This window comes from Equus quagga, chromosome 3 (assembly GCF_021613505.1).
Source record: "Equus quagga isolate Etosha38 chromosome 3, UCLA_HA_Equagga_1.0, whole genome shotgun sequence".
Classification (NCBI taxonomy): Eukaryota; Metazoa; Chordata; class Mammalia; order Perissodactyla; family Equidae; genus Equus; species Equus quagga.
In genome coordinates this window covers 85132491-85153640 of record NC_060269.1, presented here as the reverse complement: position 1 = coordinate 85153640, position 21150 = coordinate 85132491, and the positions used below count along the sequence as shown (strand labels likewise).

At 37.8% G+C, this 21150-nt stretch overlaps 1 protein-coding gene across 6 annotated transcripts in view; it reads right to left on the bottom strand.

Moving 5' to 3' along the window:
- The window catches only part of FAM13A (family with sequence similarity 13 member A), a 311577-nt gene that overhangs the window by 193671 nt on the left and 96756 nt on the right, over nucleotides 1–21150 (bottom strand). The window lies entirely within an intron of this gene.

Sequence of the window (21150 nt, the reverse complement as noted above, 5' to 3'; positions counted from 1 at the left end):
AAAAAAAAAAGGCCAGCAAAGCCAACTCAGGCTTCTATTTTGACGTCTCCTGAATGATTGATTAGCCTTCTTACAAGGACACACGGGACTTTCAACAAGCTCTGTGGTGACACGTACGACGTTGCTGGGACAATTGGCAAGTTCCCAAGATCTGAATCAATAGCTGGTGCTGAATAAGAAAAGTACATGTTGTTCAGGAAGAAAGTACAGGTTAGCACGGGTGCAGTAATGCTCTGTGTACATTAGAGCTCACTACAAGTACGGCAACATTTATCTAAAAGTAAAGGTGAAAAAAGAACAAGTGTTATGACAAAAAGAATGACTGTCTTATCATGACAGAAATACTCAGCCACGCAAATAGCAGCAACACAATATTTCTTTAAGGATTTCTTAGACAATGCGCAAAAAATATAAAACTTAAAGGAAAAGATGAATACTTCTAGGAAAAAATACTGACAATTGTTGAAGCTGAGTGATAGGTACATGGAAGAGTTAGGATACCATTCTCTCTTCTTTTGAGGATGTTTAAAAATTTCCATAATTAAAAAAAGGTGAAAAAAATCTTCTGAATGCAGACAACACCATAAATAAGGCAGAAAGACAAGCTACAGATTAGAAGATAAATATCTCTTTAGTAACATGGAAACTGACATAGGATTATTAATTAGACTATGTAAAGAATTCCTACTAATCAATAAGAAAGAATTTAAAAAAAGGAGACAAAGGACATGAGTTGAAAAACTCATAGAAGAAAAACTTGGACCGTCAATAATCTTATGAGAAGATACTTAACATCATCGAGTAACCAGTGAGACGCATTAAAAAAGCAACACTGAGGTATTAATAAATACCCACCTGTACTAGTTTCCTGTGGCTGCTGTAAAAAATTATCACAAACCAGGTGGCCTAAAACAACAGACATTACCTTCTCAGCTTTGGAGGCCGGAAGAGCAAAGTCAGTATCACCAGGCAGAAATGAGGGTGTGAGCAGGGCCACACTCCCTACAGAGGCTCTAGGGGAGAATGTGCTCCTAGCTGCCAGCGGCCAGCAGCATTCCTTGGCTGTGGCTGCACTGCCTCAATCTTCAACCAAGGCCTTCAAAATTCAAGCATCTTCAAATTTCTCTCTGCTTCGTCTTCACATGGGCTTCTCCTCTGTGTATGTGTCTAATCTCCCTCTGCCTCATTCTTAGAAGAATACAGGTGAGTGCATTTAGTGCTCACCCAAGTAATCCAAGACAATCCCCTTATCTCAAGATCTCTATCTTAATTACAACTTCAAAGCCCCTTTTTTTCCATCAAATAAGGTAACATTTACAGTTTCCAAGGATTATAACCTGATATCTCTCGGGGATATTATTCAGCCTACTTTACCATCTTTGGGGTACATGCCCTAAGGTGTCTCCCAATGAAGCACTCTTGTACGCTCCTCTATGTAGGCAGAATCTGTAACTTCTGATCAATAGAATATGGCACAGGTGATAGATGTCACTCTCACGATTATCTTATGTTATATGAGACTCAGTCTTAGCAGACTGGCATGAGGATTCTGCTGCTAGTCTTGAAGAAATAAGCTGCCATGTTCAGAGAGGGCCTGTGAGAAAGCCACATGGCAGGGGAGCAATGTAGATGTAAGGCCTCTAGCTCATAGCCGCTAAGAACCCAAGGTCCTTAGCCACGCAGCTGCAAGGAAATGGGTTCTACCAACAACCTGAATGAGCTTGAAGGCAGATTCTTCCCCAGACTCAAGCCTCCATATGAAAATGAAGCCCGGCTGACACCTTGATTTCAGCCTTGTGAGACCAAGAGCAGAGAACTCAGCTAAGCTGTGCCTGGACGCCTGACCCATGGAAACTATGAGGCAGCAAATGTTTGCTGTTCTAAGCCACTAAATTTGTAGTTATTTGTTACACAACAGTTGAAAACTAATACAGAATTTGGTACCTGGAAGTGGGGTGCTGGGCTGTAACTAGAATCTAAAATGTGAGAGTGGCTTTGGAACTGAATGGTGAGAGGAGAATGGAAGAATTTGGGTAGCATGACAGAGAAAGCCTAAAATGCCTTGAACAGATTATTAGTAGAAATGTAGAAATCTGGACTTTAAAGACGCTGCTGGTGAGAGCTCAGAAGGAAATGAGGAACATGTTATTAGAAGCTGGAGGAAGGGAGATCCTTGTTCTGTTGGCAAGAAGCTTAGTGAAATTGTATCCTGCAGTTTTGTGGGAAGCAGCACTTGTAAGCAAGAAGCTTGGATATACAGTCCAAGAGATTTCCAAGCAATGTTTTGAAAGCACCAACTGGTTTCTTCTTGCCACTTACAGTAAAATCCGAGAGAGAAATTGAGATAAGAACTGTTAAGTAAAAAGGAAACAGGGCTTGATTTAAAAAATTCTGACTGTACAGATGGCGAAAGACACTAAAATTAAGAGATTCGCTGTTAGGAAAGCAGGCTGGATAGAGAATGTCGAGAGTGTGACTATACACCCTTTTCCTAAAACCTAAGATCAAAAGCTCAGACGACTGAATCACAGGTCCCTTTCAGATAATTAAGGGTGGTCTCAAAGATCCCTTGAATCAAGCCAGAATGCCTGTAGGAATTTAAAGGCATTGACCCTCAGCCATCTTAACATGAGCCTGAGATAGAGAAGGGATTATTTTGAAAAGATGTGTGGATGTGCCTTTTTTCTAATGGAGTGAATCCCAGGGAAATCCACAAAAGACTTTTAAGCTTTTGAGATATTTATCTCAGCAGAAACCCTGCCAACTTAGCATGAAATGGAAAGAAAGAGCACAAAATGAAAGGAGGCTGTTGGATCCCCAAAATTCTATTGGCTGGGCTGATAAAACTACTCAGCTACAAACATGTGCTGCCTTTCATCAAAAAGGAAGGATGACTCCAGGGGAAGAACCAAGAATCAAGAGGGTGAAGTTGAAAGCCATGGAGAAGTATTCCCTAGTCAAGAGATTCCCAACATTTGCCTGGCAGGATATAACTGCCATTGACCAGTGACTTCTTTTATCTTTAATTTTCCTCCTGTTTGAACCAGAACATCTAAAGCTGTTATCCTCTGTTTGTTCCATCATTAGATGTTAGGTGTGTTGGGGTAGGTAACTTATCTCTTTAGTTTCCTCTTAAGGACCAGCCTCTCTCAACCAGAGTCACAGCCAGTTTTCAGATATATTTGTTGCACATTATCTGTTACAACAAAGCAGAAACGTTTGCACCTTTGTGCTTATTTAGAAATTAAATTAGATTTGAGGTATTCTATATAACAAATTTACTCTCAATCGTTTACATTACAATGTGTTTCTTTAGTCAGATGAAAGGGTTAAGTGATGTGACTCATGCTTTCCTTAAGGCCTTTGTCATCAATGCAGCAGCAATCTACTGGAAACAGCTGTGACAATTATAACTTTCTGTGATATAGTTATTTCCATTCATAAAAGCTTATCAATTTTAAATTCACTGATTTTTAAATAACCAACAAGCCAAAAACAAATGAAAAAAAGAAAGGAGAGGATCCTGGGAAGATAGTGGGGCAAGAAGCACCAGGACTCAGTCTCCCTTCCTAGACAACAACCGCACTGGAAGAATCTGTCTGATGTAGCCATTTTGGAACTCTTGAATCTACTGAAGGCTTGTAACTTCCAGGGAAAGGCTTGAATGATAAATTGCAGTTAATTGTGGTCAACTTCAGCTCTTAGGACAGTGGCAGCCACTCATTCCCCACTCCCAGCCCCTGCTCCTGGCATAGCTTGCACAAAGTTTGTGGGAGCCAGGATAGGCAAAAAGGACCCTGTCCTCCAAATCTTGGGGATCTGTGCTCTGAATGCCGATTGTGGCTTCTGAGGTGCAAAGAGCCATTGTTGTTGCACCTCCCTCCCTTGCTGCAAGCACCTCTCTCGGCTGAACTGACTTGTAGGAGACTTAAGGGGCTGGCACCCTTTTATTCCCCTCTTTGATTTTTTGCTTTTTCCACTTTCAAGAGCCAGACATTAAGCACTAGAACATTCAAAAACAACTGTATATATGGGGAAAACTAGAAAGTGACTGCGCATGCCCAGATAAAGCCTCAAAAAAAAAATACTTGAGAAGGCCGTAGGTTTACACTTCAGGCTGATCTTGGCACAAAGACAGTCTACATCGATCAAAAAGTCAAAAATAATCAACAGAAACAATAAAAATAGCAAACCCTGGGGAAGGAGGAAAATCCGATTTCCAGAGTTACCACTTAGATTCAAACGTCTACTGTTCAACAAAAAATCACATAGCATACAAAGAAACAGGGAAGTATGGCACATTCCAGGAAAAAATAAATCAATAGAAACTGTCCATGAAAAAGACCTGATGGCAGATCTACTAGATACTTTAAAACAATTGTCTTAAACATGCTCAAAACCTAAAGATTTTGAAAAACATCAAGAAAATAATGTGCAAACAAGATGGAAATTCAATAAAGAAAAAGAAAACCCCAAAAGAAGGCAAAAGAAATTTTGGAGCTGAAACTAAAATAACTGCAATGAAAAATTCACTAGAAGGATTCAAAGGCAGATTTGAACAGACAGAAGAAAGAACCAGTGAACATAAAGATAGGACAATGGAAATTCTCAATTCTGAGGAACAGCAAGAAAAAGATCAAAGAAAAGCAAAGAGAGTCTAGTGGACTGTGGGACACCAGCAAGTGGACCAACATATACATTGTGGGAGTCCGAGAAGATAGAAGGGGGCAGAGAGAAAATCTGAAGAAATAATGGCCGAAAATTTCATGATGAAAGACATGAATACAAATTCCCAAGAAGCTCAAAAGACTCCCAGGAGACTCACACTGAGAAACATTATAATCAAACTTTCAAAAGAGAAAGACAGGGAGAATCTTGAAAACAAGATAGAAGATAATCAGCACATACAAGGGATCCTCAGATTATCAACAGATTTCTCATCAGAAACTTTGGAGGCCAGATGACTGATATATTCAAAGTGCTGAAAGAAAAAAACTGTCAACCAAGAATCCTCTATCTGGCAAAACTGTCCTTCAAAACTGAGGGAGAAATTAAGATATTCTCAGATAAACAAAAGCTGAGGAAGTTAGCGACCACTAGACCCGCCCTGTAAGAATGCTCAAGGGAGTCCTGCACAGTGAAATGAAAGGACACTAGACAGCAACTTGAAGCCATATGGAGAAATAAAGATCTCAATAAAGGTAAATACACAGACAATTATAAAACCTAGTATTACTGTAACAGTGGTTTGTAACTGCACTTTTGTGCAGTTGCACTTGTTTTCTACATGATTTGAGACTAATACATTTAAAGAGAAAAAATAAATTACTAGTATAAAACCAGTAATACTGTAACTTTGGTTCATAATTCTAAATCTTGTTTTCTACATGATTTAAGAAACTAATGCATTTAAAAGAATTATTAGTTACCCCCATATCAAAACCAGACAAGGATCTACAAGAAAAAAATTTACAGACCAATATCACTGATGAACATAGATGCAAAAGTCCTCAACAAATTATAAGCAAGCCAAATTCAACAATACATTAAAAGGATCATACACTATGATCAAGTGGGATTTATTCCAAGAACGCAAAGATGGTTCAACATCTGCCAACCAATCAGATATACCACACTAACAAAATAAAAGATAAAAATCATATGATGCTCTCAATAGATGCAGAAAAAGCCTTTCACAAAATTCAACATCCATTTATGATAACTCTCAACAAACTGAGTATAGAGGGAATGTACTTCAACATAATAAAGGCCATATATGACAAGTCCACAGCTAACATTACACTCAATAGTGACAAGCTGACAGCTTTACCGCTAAGATCAGAAAGGAGAAAAGGATACTCACTCTCACCACTTTTATTCAACATAGTATTGGAAGTCCTAGCCAGAGCAATTAGGTAAACAAAAACAAAAAAATGGCATCCAAATTGGAAAGTAAGAAGTAAAACTGTCACTATTTGCAGATAACATGATATTATATACAGAAAAAATCTGAAGATTCCACCAAAAAAACAGCTAGAACTAATCAATGAATTCAGTAAAGTTGTAGAATACAAAATCAATACACAAAAATCAGTTGTGTTTCTATACAGGCATACCTTGTTTTATTGCGCTTTGCCTATATTGCATTTTTTACAACACCCGTCACCAGCAGAAAGATTACAATTCACTGAATGCTCAGATGATGGCTGGCATTTTTTAGCAACAAAGTATTTTTTCATTAAGGTAAAACCTTTGGAAGAAAACATAAGACAAAAGTGTCATGACGTTGGATTTGGCAATGATTCCTTGGGTATGACACCAAAAGCATAGGCAACAAAAGAAAAACAGACAAACTGGACTTCATAAAAATTTTAAAATTTTGTGCATCAAAAGACACTATCAACAGAGTAAAAAGGAAACCCACAGAATGAGAGAAAATATTTGTAAATCATATATTTGATAAGGGGTTAATATCCAGAATATAGGGATACCTCCTAAAACTCCACGACAAAACCTGATTCAAAAATAGGGATAGGACTTGAATAGACATTTCTCCAAAGAAGATATACAAATGGCCATTAAGCACATAAAAAGATGCTCAACATCACTAATCATTAGGGAAATGCAAATCAAAACTGCAGTGTGATACCACCTCAAACCCTTCACAATGGCTACTATCAAAAAAACAGAAGACAACAGGTGTTGGTGAGGATGTAGAGAAACTGGAACCCTTGTATACTGTTGGCAGGGATATAAAATGGTACAGCTGCTGTGGGAAACACTACAGCAGTTTCTCAAAAAGTTAAAAGTAGAATTAACATATGACCCACCAATTCCACTTCTGAGTATATACCCCAAAGAACTGAAAGCAGGGTCTAGAAGAGATAGCTGTACACGTTCATAGCACCATTCCTCACAATAGCTAAAATGTGGAAGCAACTCAAGTGTCCATTGATGGATAAATGGATAAGCAAAATGTGGTATATACATACAATGCAATATTATTCAGCCTTAAAACAGAAGAAAACTCTGCAGTGTGCTACAACATGGATAAACTTTGAAGACATTATGTTAAGTAAAATAAGCCAGTCATAAAAAAGACAAATACTGTATGATTCCACTTACATGAAGTACTTAGAACAGTCAAAATCAAAAAGACAGAAAGTATAATGGTGGTTGCCAGGGGCTGGGGTGGTAGGGGAGGTAGTGTTTTATGGGTATCGAGTTTCAGTTTTAGGAGGTGAAAAGAGCTATGGGGAGGTCGACCATATTGGTGATGGTTGCACAACAATTTGAATGTATTTAATATCACTGAATGGTACACTTAAAAATGTTTATGATGTGGGGCCAGCCTGATGGCGTAGCAGTTAAGTTCGTGCACTCTGCTTTACCGGCCCAGCGTTTGCCAGTTTGGATCCTGGGCACAGACCTACACACCGCTTATCAAGCCATGCTGTGGCAGGCATCCCACATACAAAATAGAGGAAGACGGGCACAGATGTTAGCTCAGGGCCAATCTTTCTCAGCAAAAAAGAGGAGGATTGGCAGCAGATGTTAGCTAGGGGCTAATCTTCCTCAAAAAAAAAAGAAAAAAGTTTATGATGGTAAACTTTATGTCAGGTGTATTTTACCACAATAAAAAAAAATTAAGGAATATATCTTCCTCTACATTGCAACTAAGTACAATGACGTGGTTATCATGACTCTTCGGTTATGACTGCTTCATGAAAGGCAGATACAGTGATGAGGCAAGACACATTTGCAATAATCATATTCACATTAAAAACATGTTAAAGTTATACATGATATGCATTGCAGCATTTAACAAAAATAAGATTTATCAATGTTTATTCTTCAGTAGAATGACCTTGTTCACCCACTATAGGTTGAAGTCTGGATCTAGATTCAAAGCCAACTTTTGAAAAATTATTTAAAAAATTAGAGCAGCCATATTTTAACCTCTCCTGTTAAATAATATTTGAAGGTACTCTAAATGGCTTATTTTACTTAGCTACATGTTCTTAACATGCTTTCGTGAACATCAAGCCAAAAGCCTCGTACTATTTAGTCTAAAATTTTTGGTGCCGTAAAATCTTGGACGTAACCTTGAATGCGTTTCATACTCACTCAAGGGTCATGTGTCACACATACCAGGTGGGACAATGGTTGAAGACTATTGCTCTAGTCTAAGCATTCTCAGTGAGGGTGATACTGCCCCCAATGGGGGCAAATTGGTTCTTGGGGTAAAGGTGAAAAAAACTCTTTTTATATACAAGGTACAGATAGATGCAGAACACACACAGATATATAGTATATCTGTGGTGTTAGAATTTAATTGGGGGGGTGTGATTAGGAAAAAGAAAATCTCTAAAAGTTCCTTAGGGGAATGACAACGACAAAAAGATTGAGAAACACTGCTCTAGTCCTGCCTCCAGTATGTCACTGTGAAAGTTAAATGCTGGCTCCTAACACAGGATCCACTTGGAGGTGACCGAACAATGCAGACAAGAGTGGGGATCCTGGAGCAAGGAGCTAGATGGAAGAGGCAAGGGATGTGCTCAGGATTCTGTTAGAAAATGAGGGTTCAGGTCTTGACTCCACTACTTATATAGTGTAGCTTTCAGAAAGTTGCTTAACTGAGACCTAGTTCTTTAATTTATAAAATAGACATGTTGGTAATATTAATGTTGAGATCATCTTGTGAGAATTAAATTTTAAGAAGTTATGTGAAAAACGCTTTGCAAAACCATGGGGTCAGAAAACAAGGGTTAACAGGAGCTGGGGGAAGGGGAGGGGTCGACTAGAAGGGACATGGGGAAGTGTCTGGATTGACGGAAATGGTCTATGTCTTCACTGTGGTGGTGGTGCTATGATTGTATGACATCGTTGGAACTCAGAATGCTACACTGAAACGGATGCATTTTACACTATGTAAATTGTACCGTGAGAAACCCAACTTTAAAAAAAGTGCCTTGCAAACTATAAATAATCATACCCATGCTTTTTATGATACAGAGTAAGATTCTAGCTCTCACAGTCACACTGTTGGTCTACACTGAACTTGCAATTGGCTAAAATTCTCATCTTCTTCATAGGAATTGCTATTAAACTAAGTCTTCATAGTCCTGATCTCTCTTGAGAATCAAAGATCAAGACTAACCATTTATTCACTGAATATATCAATTGCAAAGTCTCGATCCATTTTTTCCACCTATGATAGTATAAAACGAAATGACTAAAATTTTTGTAGTTTTCTCCAATCTTTTATTTCTAACTTTACTATTCAACATATTAGTTATGCTTCTCTGCTTTGTTTCATCGATGACTTTTATACACATAAAATCTTCTATGTCTTAACCTGAGTCATTACCAAAAGGCTTAAGTAGGTAAAGAGTGATGAGATACTTCATTTGCAGCCTCTCTTTGGACTGTCATCTTTTGGTTCAGCAATACCCTTAGGATACAATTGCTCACCTGGGCCTGAATGGACCTAACTGCAGTATCACTAGATTACATTGCCCAATCTTGTCCACAAACATTCCACGCAAACATTATGTCCTTAATTTAATATTTTGCAATTAAAAAATGTTGACATACTGGGACATTCCCCCTTATGTAGTCCTTTGCAAAATAAAAAAAAAAAAAGTCTATTAATGAAAACAATCACTGGAGGCCAGGTTTAATAACCATTTTAAAAGGCGTAAAAGTTTCCGAGTGTGTACTGTCCTATCTTTGAATCTATTGTGATTGACCTATATTCACTGATATGTTATGAATGAAAATTTAGTATAAATGAAAAGCTGGAAGACTTTTTAAAAGATAACATTCAATAATAAAGCTCCTGATGTTTCTTGGCATAGAGGAGAGGCAGTGGAAACAAAAATTCCAGAATTGTTTTCGTACCTGGCTCCGCCCTTGGCAAGTTTCCCTTCATAAGACCTACTGATGTTAGTGTTGCCAGGTATTCAATTTATATTATGTGTCAGCTTCCATTTTTTTCCCCTCACATTGCAGATTTTATAAAGAGTAACACTCATTAATCCCATTGATGAGTTAGTCTTTTCTACTCAAAAGTACTAGCAGAACATCAAACTTCCTAAATGAAAGTTCTAGATTACTACACAAACAATTACCAAACCATGTCTATATAATAATATTTTGGATAAATTGCAAAATTTTACATGAATTATTTAGCTATTTCCAAATATCCAGATGTTTGACACTGAGTTACCAATCATTTAAGTGGATAAGTAATTTTTAAAAATTTTATACTGGATAACTAGATATGTTTCAATCTATTTTAGATACCTGGTTTCAACTAAAATCATGAAAAATAACTGATTATTCTGAAGAGTAGTTATTATTAAACCTGCAATGATAAAAATCAGATAGAAATTGATACGCTTAAGTACATGAAGGCTGGGATATTGTTACTGTCACTTGCAAGAGTTCTCAAAAACTGTGCCACGTTATATTACAACAAAATATTTCCTTAGTGTCTTACAGGAAAACTGTAGTGTACAGGCAAGGAGAATATTGATGTGAAAGTAAAGGGGTGGATGGGGTTTTTCTAATCCACTATCAGAATTGACACAGAGTAACAGTATTTATCTGAAAGGGTCACAAATAGAAAGGAGCTAACAGATTCTGGGTGAAGAGGAGTGCCCCAATTTAAAATCTGAGTGAAATTTTCAGTGGCTCCCATTTTTCTACAAGGATGTGGCTGATGTGAAAGCAGCAGATTTTAACAGTGACAGGTTAACAGACTCTATGGAGCGCTCATTAAATTGTTAAGACCCAGAAGCAGCCAGGGTATCTCTGGGATCTCAGCTAACCTGCAGTAGACAGAACAGCTAAAGTATGATGAGAAAAGACACACAGAGGGAAGTGGGGTTCCCGGACAGAGGTGTAAGCCCAATGCCAGTTCCCCTGCTCTGCTGTAAAGTGGGAAGAGCAATGGGCTCAGAGCCAGAGCGACGGTGCTCCTGTGCTGCTTCTGCTGTTCATTACACTCGCCACCCGGACACTTGACCTCTCTGGAAACCTTCTCTTTTTCAAAATCAGAGCTTTGTCCTGAATGATAGCTTGGATCTCTTCCATTTCCGTAATTCTACTTTTCTGAAGAAGTACACTGATGAGGTGGGGTGAGTGCAGACTGATGATGTCAGAGCACCAGTGACGGAACAGAAGAGCAGGAGACTGTACGTGTACGAGTTCTGTCAACTGTAACAAAATATAAGGATTTTGTAGAAACTCAACTTGAGGACAACTTCTCATCTTAAAGCAGGAGGGGAAAAATCTCACTTTCCACTTAAAGGAATAATTGCAGGGCCTTAGCTACAGAAAGGGTTCAAAGTCATTGTTAACAGGGAATATCAGTCTTAGTCTTGGGTTTGGTTATAAATTTCATGCCCAGCAAAAGTGATTGCTATCAGATTCTTAGCAGTTTGAATACGTCAAGTAACTTTTAGTCTTATTTTTCATCTTTTTCTCTCATTTACCTTAGGGTCTGGTGACATAACAATACTTTTCAATCTCAGAGCTTCTACTCATGATGTTCCTTTTTTTCCCTGGAAGTCTTTCATCCCTTTATTCACTTAGTAAAGTCTATTTATCCTCCAAGGTTCAACTAAGTTGTGCCCCCGACACCATCAGAATTAACTGTTTCTTCCTTATTCTCACAGAATTCACTTAATCTTCAATCGTAGCATTTATTAAAGTCTGTTTTGTATCATAATTTGCTGTGAAGGTATTCCTCTCCATGACACTGTGACTGTCTGAAGGGCAGGGAGTCTAACATCTCAAATCTCCAACAGAGCCCAGTACCATAGAAAGAACTAAAAATTTGCATACTCTTAGAAGTAGAACTTGTCTTTATAGTTCCTTTTCCATTTAGTTAAAAAGTTCCCTTCCACTTTCAGCTACAAGATGAATAAGTTCTGGGGATCTAAGGTACAGCATGGTGATTTATGGTTAAAAATACTGTATTATATACAGTAACTTGAAAGTTGCTAAGAGAGTAGATCTTAAACCTTCTCATCACAAAAAAGAAATGGTAATTACGTGACGTGATGGAGGCGTTAGCTAATGCTAGGGTAGTGATCATTTTGGAATTATAAATATATCAAATTAACACATTGCACACCTTATATTTACAAATGTTATACGCCAATTATATTTCAATAAAGCTGATAAAAAATAAAGTGTTAATGGTACCAAAAAAAAAGTTAATTTCTCTTTGTACATAAAGGGAGCACATGGGGGCCAGCCCCGTGGCACAGTGGTTAAGTGCACACGTTCCACTTTGGCAGCCTAGGGTTTGCCAGTTCTGATCCCAGGTGCGGACAAGGCACTGCTTGGCAAGCCATGCTGTGGCAGGTGTCCCACATATAAAGTAGAGGAAGATGGGCATGGATGTTAGCTCAGGGCCACTCTTCCTTAGCAAAAAGAGGAGCTCAGGGTTAATCTTCCTCAAAAAAAAAAAAAAAAGGACCATATGATTGCAGTGTAAAGTATAAAATAGAGTGTAAAGAATATACTCAGTGTTCTTAGTCAGTATCAGAATAAACAGCATATATGATACATTTCAACTCCAGAGAGAAGAAAAACTCCCCAAATCAGCAAGCTATAGATAAAACCAGCCATCATCAATCTAAATAATCCTTGAGATGGAACAACTGGAATGCTTCCAAATGGGATAAAAAAATATTGGCAAGGTCTTTGGGGAAATAAATACCAAGAAATACATAGTTTTTGCCAAGACCTCATCTGTAATGTTACTGAAAATAAAGGAAAATTTGAGTCCTTCATTGCTATAGTATCGATCCATTTTCGGGTCTCAGTAGGGATGCACGGTGGGGGTCACCATAACAGCTCGGAGTCTCAAAATCACCCTTATAATAGTTTGAAAAAAATTGTTTTGATACCATGCCCAGCTTCATGGTAACTGACAGTCTGCTACAAACTGGCCAGAGTCTCAGGAATCTTAGTCAAAACATGGTGAAAACGTAAAGGAAAAGATGACCATCTTACTCTGTTTTTCATTGTACTATGTACAGATAGATGTGCTTTATTCTAAACCTTTGCCCGCTGAATGCTATGGAAAGGCTTCTTCATGTAGCAAACTTGACTACCTCAAATTTCAGCTCCTTGTCTCTTTTTTTTTTTTTTATTGTGGTAAAAAAAACACATCACATAAAATTTATCATCGTACCATTTTTAAGTGTGGAGTTCAGTAGTGTTAAGTATATTCACATTATTGTGAAACAGATTTCCAAAAATTTTTCATCTTGCAAACTGAAACTCTATAGCTATTAAACAACTCGCCTTTTCCTGTTCCCCCCCAGCCCTTCACAACCAATAGTCGACTTTCTGTTTCTATGAACTTGACTACTTTCGATACCTCAAATAAGTGTAATCAGGCAACATTTGTCTCTTTGTGGGCTTATTTCACTTAGCGTAATGTCTTCCAGGTTCATCCATGCTGTTGCAAACGACAGGACAGCCTTCCTCTTTAAGGCTGAATAATATCCCTTGTACGTGTATACCATATTTTGTTTATCCATTCATCCATCAATGGCCATCTGGGTCCCTTCCTCCTCTTGGCTACTGTGCCTTGCCCCTTTTTACAGGGAAGCGTTAAACAGCAACCAAGTCTTTAAATAGCAGGACAAGAAAGAATCGAGTAAGAATAATGCAAAAACTCTGAAGTCAGCCTTTGCCCAAGCAAAATGAGCCAAAACATTTGGAAATGACATAAACATTTAGTGAAGCTGTTTAGTTCTGAAAAAATAAAATAAAAAGTAGACTACCCGAATTTAGTTGGTCTGCCTACAGCTAAGCCAAAGTGGGTCTTGAGTGACTCCAAAATAAGACGATGTAATTTGGAAACACATAACACATTATGAGGTACTATACATGTCTGTATTCTTCAGCCAGAGGGCATTTTGCCAACTTTCAGAAAAGCTAAATACTTTATCAGCAGCCAAAATAAAAATGGATTCACGACCATAAACTTACTCCCTTTATCTTTTTCTTTAGGGCAGCCCAGAGGAACACAGGAGAATGCTATTGTCCAAGCATTAGTATACTTTTCTAAGCACTAACCTGTCAGCTACCCATTCATAAATCCAGCCATTTCTCAGAGGCTAGGCAAGTCACTGACATTTCTAAGATCAATACATCAGATTCTTGCCCTAAAAAAGTTTACAAGTAGGATGAGAAGGAAGAGTCAGGAAGAAGACAAATGTTAACAGGCTTAAACAACCATATAAAGATGATAGGGATACAAACTAGAAGTATGTTCAAAATGTTATGACAATTCCAAGAACAGTAGTTGTTACTGATTATTCCCACCACCACCGTTTTCCTCTTTTCTGGCTCTTGCTTCTTGATTCTAACCCCATCAGGATATCACTGTCAGGTCAAATTAGTGCAAATTAAAGAAACTCCACCCTACTTCTTTAATGTCCCTCCCAGATTTGTGACTTTCACAAAGATATTCCTAAGATTAGATGCTACTTAGTCTTTCTATTTCCTCTTAGTTTTGGTTGCAGCACAGCACCAGGTAAAAGACCTCTCTTAACTGCAAAGTAAGTCCAGAGCACCAATATAATTTATGGTATAACACAGGCACTCCCCCAATGAGGAAACTGTTGCACTCCAAAAACTCACTGTAAGTCAGTCACCCAGAACACAGAACATTTTTACCTCTAGGGAAAAAAAGGAAGCACAGTGTTTAGGTTCTTATGCTACCCCCCAGAAGTCAATTTAACACATAAATTAGTAGATTTACATTACTCACAACAAAAATAAGACTAAGAGTGACAGTTGCATATTATATTGTGTTAAAAAATATTTTTGTGAATTTGTTCATGAATCTGAAAAAAGCTAACAAAAAGAAGAAATAGTAGAAGACAGAGAAACAGAACATTCACTGAGCACATACTGTGTGTTGGACACTATGCTAAACATTGTGAATTCATGATCTGATTTAATCACCACAACAATCCTAGCAGCAAGGTACTGTTATAGTCTCCGTTAAAGATAAAGCAACATCATGCAAAGTGAAAAAAACAGAGACAAGAGACCACATACCACATGATTCCTTTTATACGAAGGTTAAGAAAAGGAAAATTTATAGAGACAGAAAGTAGATTAGTGGCTACCTGGAGATTGGCTAGCTGTAAAGATGGCATGAGGGGTCTTATTGGAGGAGTAAAAATGTTCCAAAATTGATTTGGTGATGGTTATACCACTCAGTAGAGTTACTAAAAATCACTGAATTGTACGTTTAAAATGGGAGAATTTTATGATATGTAAAAGTATACCTCAATAAAAATGTTATTAAAAAAAAAAGATGAAGAAACACAAGCTCAGCGTTTAAGGAATTTACCCATGATCCCTACACTAGTTTCCTATTGCTGCTGTAACAAATTACCACCAACTTGGTGGTTTAAAATACCACAAATTTATTCTTTTACAGTTCTGGAGGCCAGAAGTCCAAAAATGGGTCTCACTGGGCTGACGTCAAGGTGTCGGCGGGGTTGCCTTCCCTTCTGGGGAGAATCTGTTTCCTTGCCTGTGTAGCTTCTAGAGGCTGCCTGCATTCCACGGCTCAGGGCCTCTTCTTGCATTACCCTGACGTCTCCATCCATCGTCACATCTCCTTCTCTGACACTCCTGCTCCCTCTCACGAGGACCCTTGTGGTTACACTGGGCCCACTAGATACTCCAGGCTAGCCTGCCCACCTCGAGACCTTTTTCTTAATCACATGTGCAAAGGCCATATCACTACAGAAAGTAACATTCACAGGTTCCAGAGGTTGGGATACGGACATCTTGGGGGGGCCCATTATTCTGTCTACTGCAGTCACTTCTCTGGGCAGGTTTAAAACCAAATCCACACCCAGGCGGTCTGAGCACCTGCTTACTCACACACTACATCCATACCCTCTGCTGTACACAGAAGCTGCTCAGCCCTCAGGAGGAAGGCACGAGGCAGCTCTGAACACGTCTTCTCAAAATACCCTGGACACTCAGAAGGAAAGGATTCTGGGGTCTTAAAGACATCTCTCTCTCTCCAGAGTTCTAGGGGCAGCCATCTCAAATGCAAAGCAGTTGGAAGAGTTCACAAGCATGGAACTATCTATACTAAGACAAGTGCCATCTCCCACCGCAACGCTACAGGAAATCCTCTAGGAAACAAACTGTCAGTCATCGTCTCTGCCTCTCTTCTTGTTTTTGTTTGCTTAGTTTTTTTTTTTCTTTTTTTTAATAAATTACACAATTTTCAACATCCCAAGGCCTATTTGATTTCTGAGTGAGAAAGGCAGTTTAATAATTTTTATCCTAGTTCTGAGTAATAGAAAAGTTGATGATTAAGTTCAATTATACAATGACAGAAAGAGAAAGACAGGGATAAAAGACAGCTTGCCCAAATAATCAGAACCAACCCCTTGGTTCTATTCCCTCAATATTATCTGCTTCAAAGAAAGAGAAAATACACAAAGAGCAAAACAGTAAACTGAATTTACTTTTTCCTACAGCAGCAAAACCTCAGTTGAAGTTAAGATGACTAATTGGGCACTCTCACGGACAGAAGAGAAAAAAAGGAAGGAAACAGCAGGTAGGAAGGAATGGAGGTATCCCCCCAAATCCTTTTAAACTACAATCCACATGCAAGGCTTCTTTCTAAGAGTAGGCTTCATCTCTTGCAAAACTGCTTCCTGAGAAAATTTACAGGATTATTGCTTAACAGATAGGGAACAACTTACATTTGCAAAGCGGAAGTGGTGTGCTAGTTGTAACAAAAGGACCAGTTGCTAATTAGAAAAACACAAATTCTAGTGAGAGGAACATTCATGAAGAAACTTTAACAAAATTATATTTCTAATGGAGATTGATGAACTGCCTCCTTAAGAAATACAAAAAGTACATCTGCACTAATCCTTAAAACTTCTTTCAGGAGGCCCCCCCTTACAGTTGGTATTCCAAAGTTCATTTTAAGTCAGTTTTAGAACTCAGAATATACTTTCTGATAAACACAGTGTTAAATGGTGATTTAATTCCAAGGTTAGCCTGGAACAAACAATATAACCCATTAAAGTTTTGAAATACTACAGTTGAAATGGAAAAAAACACCCCAAAAATATAGTTGCAGTGAAAGCTTTAAAATAACTCATTTAAAAAATAAAATAATTAGTCATGTTCTACCTAAAATTCACTTATTCATTTAACAAATAGTACCTACATTTGCCAACAGGGACATACCAAAACAAATTCCCAGCTTTGTGGAACTTACCTTTTAGTGGTGATGGGAGGAGGTGGAGAGAACACATAAATAAATAAATATACGATATATCAAATATCGAATGTATCTCATATATGGGTACTTGAAGGACAAATTCAATGGAAACATTTTGGATTCGGTCCATTTGAAGGGCTATAAAAATAACTTTTCATTTTAACGCAGTTTAATTCCACTTTGGAATTTATGGATTCTTTTTCTCTTATGTTTAGCAGATGCTTTATCAAGTCATGGAAGGTGGAGGAGAGGAGGAGGAGAGAGACACAAAGTGGAAGAGGAACCGCAGGGAAAGGAGGTAACTAGATAAGAGTCAGAAGAGAGGAAGAAAGGATGAAAGAAATTAAGGAAGATTCTGAACAAGCATCTGTATGCCGAAAGACTTTATACCGGGGAAGAAACCAATTTCTGGCCTGTGAAAACAGAAGGCTAAGAGAAAGAATTCAGCACTTGTACCACTATCCAGAGGGGAAAGAAAGGAGGTGGGAAAAACACTGGAAATCAGAGTGTTCAAGATCAGGGAGCTGAACCGCAATCTGAGTAAGGAGCAGGCTGCTGGAGGGAGGCTTAGGGAGTGGGAGCAAGGGATCCTTGGGCGTCCCACCAAGGAGCTGCTGTGTGTGTGTACATACATATGTACGTATGTCTATAGATGTGTCAACCATGAAACAGTCACCTAAGAAACTGTAGATTTTAATGTTAGGACAACTAGAAGCCAGTGAAATATTTATGGGATGTGCACCCTTCACTCGGAGTAACCATCAACCTCTCTGGCCACTGAAACGTGAATGGATAATAGCCCCAAATTGAAAACAATGTAAATGTTCATTAAGAGGGAATTAAGTAAATTATAAAACATAAAGGAATACTATAATGACTATTACAACAGTGGTGTACAGATTAATGTTTGCTGACATAGAAAGGTGTTTATGGGACATTATTTAAATGATAAAGTTAGTAATAGAATAGCAAGTATGAATATTTCTTTTATGTCAAAATACATTTCCATTTCCATACAGAGGTTTCTAAAAAAATGTTCAGAAGAGTGTGAGTAACAACAGGTCACTGGGTAATTTTTACTTTTTCTTTTTGCCCTTTTTGGTATTATTTTAGTCACAAGGAACAAGTACCACTTTAACGAAACTAATCATGTTACTGAAAAAATTTCAAAGTGATGAGAATATATGCTTTGTGAAGCTTAACAATCTGATAACATTATCATTACCTCACCCAGACCAAACAAACAACTTTTAATAAGATGTTCCCTTGTTCTACAGCAAGAGTTGGCGACCCAGAGCGATTACTAATACTCTAACAGTTTCATTTGAAATGCTTTCAGTAAGGATGAGATAATAACTTCACCTCAGTGTTACCTCTAGCAAGACAATTTTCATTAGTAAAAAGGCATTACTAAACATCAAACTATATACTTTACATAAATAATTTTTATGAAAAAGTAAACAAAAATAAACTATGTGAATGATAAGAAAGCCTCCTCTACCTGTGAGTAATAAGTGGCATCTCCAGAGGTGACTTTTGGAGGATATTGGACCTGTACGCTCTTAGATCAGCTCAATTAAAATCAGTTCCCTGGTAGTACTGAAAACTAATTTTATACCAAAATTTCATTAAACAGTATATTTGACCTTAAAAAAATATGCCTGTATGGAATAAGTAATGCTGATGGGTGAGTGTAATCTTTCTACCTCTATAGAATGGTTACAAATTTCCCTAGAATAACAATAAGATCGGGTCTCCTTTCAAAAGTTCTTTTTAGAAAAAACTCTGTTTCACAGCTCCTTGTTTATATGTTTGAGGGACCAGTCTGTTAACTGGTGCTAAAACTCATGAATAACATCATAGGACACCTTATCATTTGCAATAAACTATACTGACACTGAGGGTACTTCCAGCGTGCAGACATTCACATTTACTTAACAGGTACACGCGGTAAATGAGTCACCTGATGGGCGAGCCGATGAAGAAATGAATGCTTAGTGTAAACTGTCTGGTGTACAGAAGGCTCCTCAGGCAGGTCCCATTGAACAATAGCACCCATAAAAAAGTGAAGCTATAAACAACTTCCCACGTGCCAGGGAACTCAATAAGTTTGACTTCCATTCAATACAAACAAAAACTTCCTGAACAGTCAACAAGTAATTAAAGTAGCTACAATCTGCCTACCTAGGTTGGGCAACAGGAGTGGATTTGCATATCTTTCATATGACTGAGAACAACCAGAACAGTTAATTTAATGAACATATAAACAGTTCGACCAACAAGTATTTACCAAGCACTTACTGTTTTCTTTGCTGGTGGGAAGTGCTTCAGACAATACCAAGGGCCGGATAGCCCCTGCCCTAAAGGAGCTTACAGCATGGGGTGAAGGGTAAGAAAATCATATAAATATCATCATTAACACAATATTGCCATAAGAAAGGTACAAACTAGTGCAAGATAGGTCATGAGAGTTAGTTATTGGGTATTTTTTTGGGGGGTAGGGTGTCTGTTTTGGGGTTAAAAATTATTATTATTAGGAAAGGCCTCCTAAGGGAGGTGATATTTGATATAGGACTTAAAGATTGGGTAACATAGTTATTACAACTACATTCTTCTAGAAGGTCTTTTACAGAGAGCGTGAACTAGTAGGCATAGTGAATCACAAAACTAACATACATTCTATTCTTTCAAGTATTTAACAAGATATCCAAAGGTGTATTTGCATGCTGGTATTACTTTTCTCACTGTCTCTTCTGACACAATGGGAAAACAATCACAGACAACTCTGTATCTTTCACATCTTCTTTCCTTTTATAACTGAACAGGCCATATGAAAAGTACTTTATTTTGCCTTATATAACAAATGCTAGTCTGAGCAGTTATAGCATTCCTGTTCTATGCGATGAGCATTAGGCCTTCCTAACAGCCAGTGGGACAAACAGTGCCTTTCACTGGGGGAGAAACAGAGAAAGGAAAATCACCTGCTGATGAGTCATGGACTACAAGGTGATGGGAAGTAGACTCTGGGTTTGCTCCCTGGGCACACAATGCTTCTATAACCCCAGAATGTTCCTCTATCAGAGAGAGTAAATTCCTCTCTCAATTAAACGAAATGTTCCTCTCTACGTTATGCGGGTCAGACATTGGGGCAGAGTGCAAAGTAAAAGCAATTCACTCAGATCATTAGGAAGGAAGAAAAAATGTTCAAATTTTGTGGCTACCTGAAACACAGAAAAGGAAGCTGAATATAGGCGAAACTATTTTACGTAAAAGACTTTAAAAAATTGTGTTAAAAAACCTCAGAACATAAAATTTACCATCTTAACCATTTTTAAGTGTAGTGTTCAATATTGTTAAGTATATTTACATTGTTGTCAAGTTGTTCTCCAGAACATTTTCATCTTACAAAACATAAATTCTACAGCCATTAAACAACAACTTTCCTTTACTCTCACCTCCCAACCACACATTCTACCTTTTGTTTCTATGAATTTGTTTCTACGAATTTGAAGAGATACCTCATATAAATGGAATCAGACAGTATTTGTCTTTTTTGTGAATAGCTTATTTCACTTAGCATAATGTTCTCCAGGTTCATTCATGTTGTAGCTTTTAAAGCTGAATAATATTCCCTGTATGTATATAATACATTTTGTTTATTCATCCATGGAAGGACACGTGGGCTGTTTCTACCTCTAGGCTACTGTGCATAATGCTATAAATGTGAGTGTGCAAACGTTTGAGACCCTGCTTTGGATAATCAATTCCTTTGGATAAATACCCAGAAGTGGGATTGCTGGATCATATAGTAGTCCTATTTTTACTTTTTTGAGGAACAGTTTGAA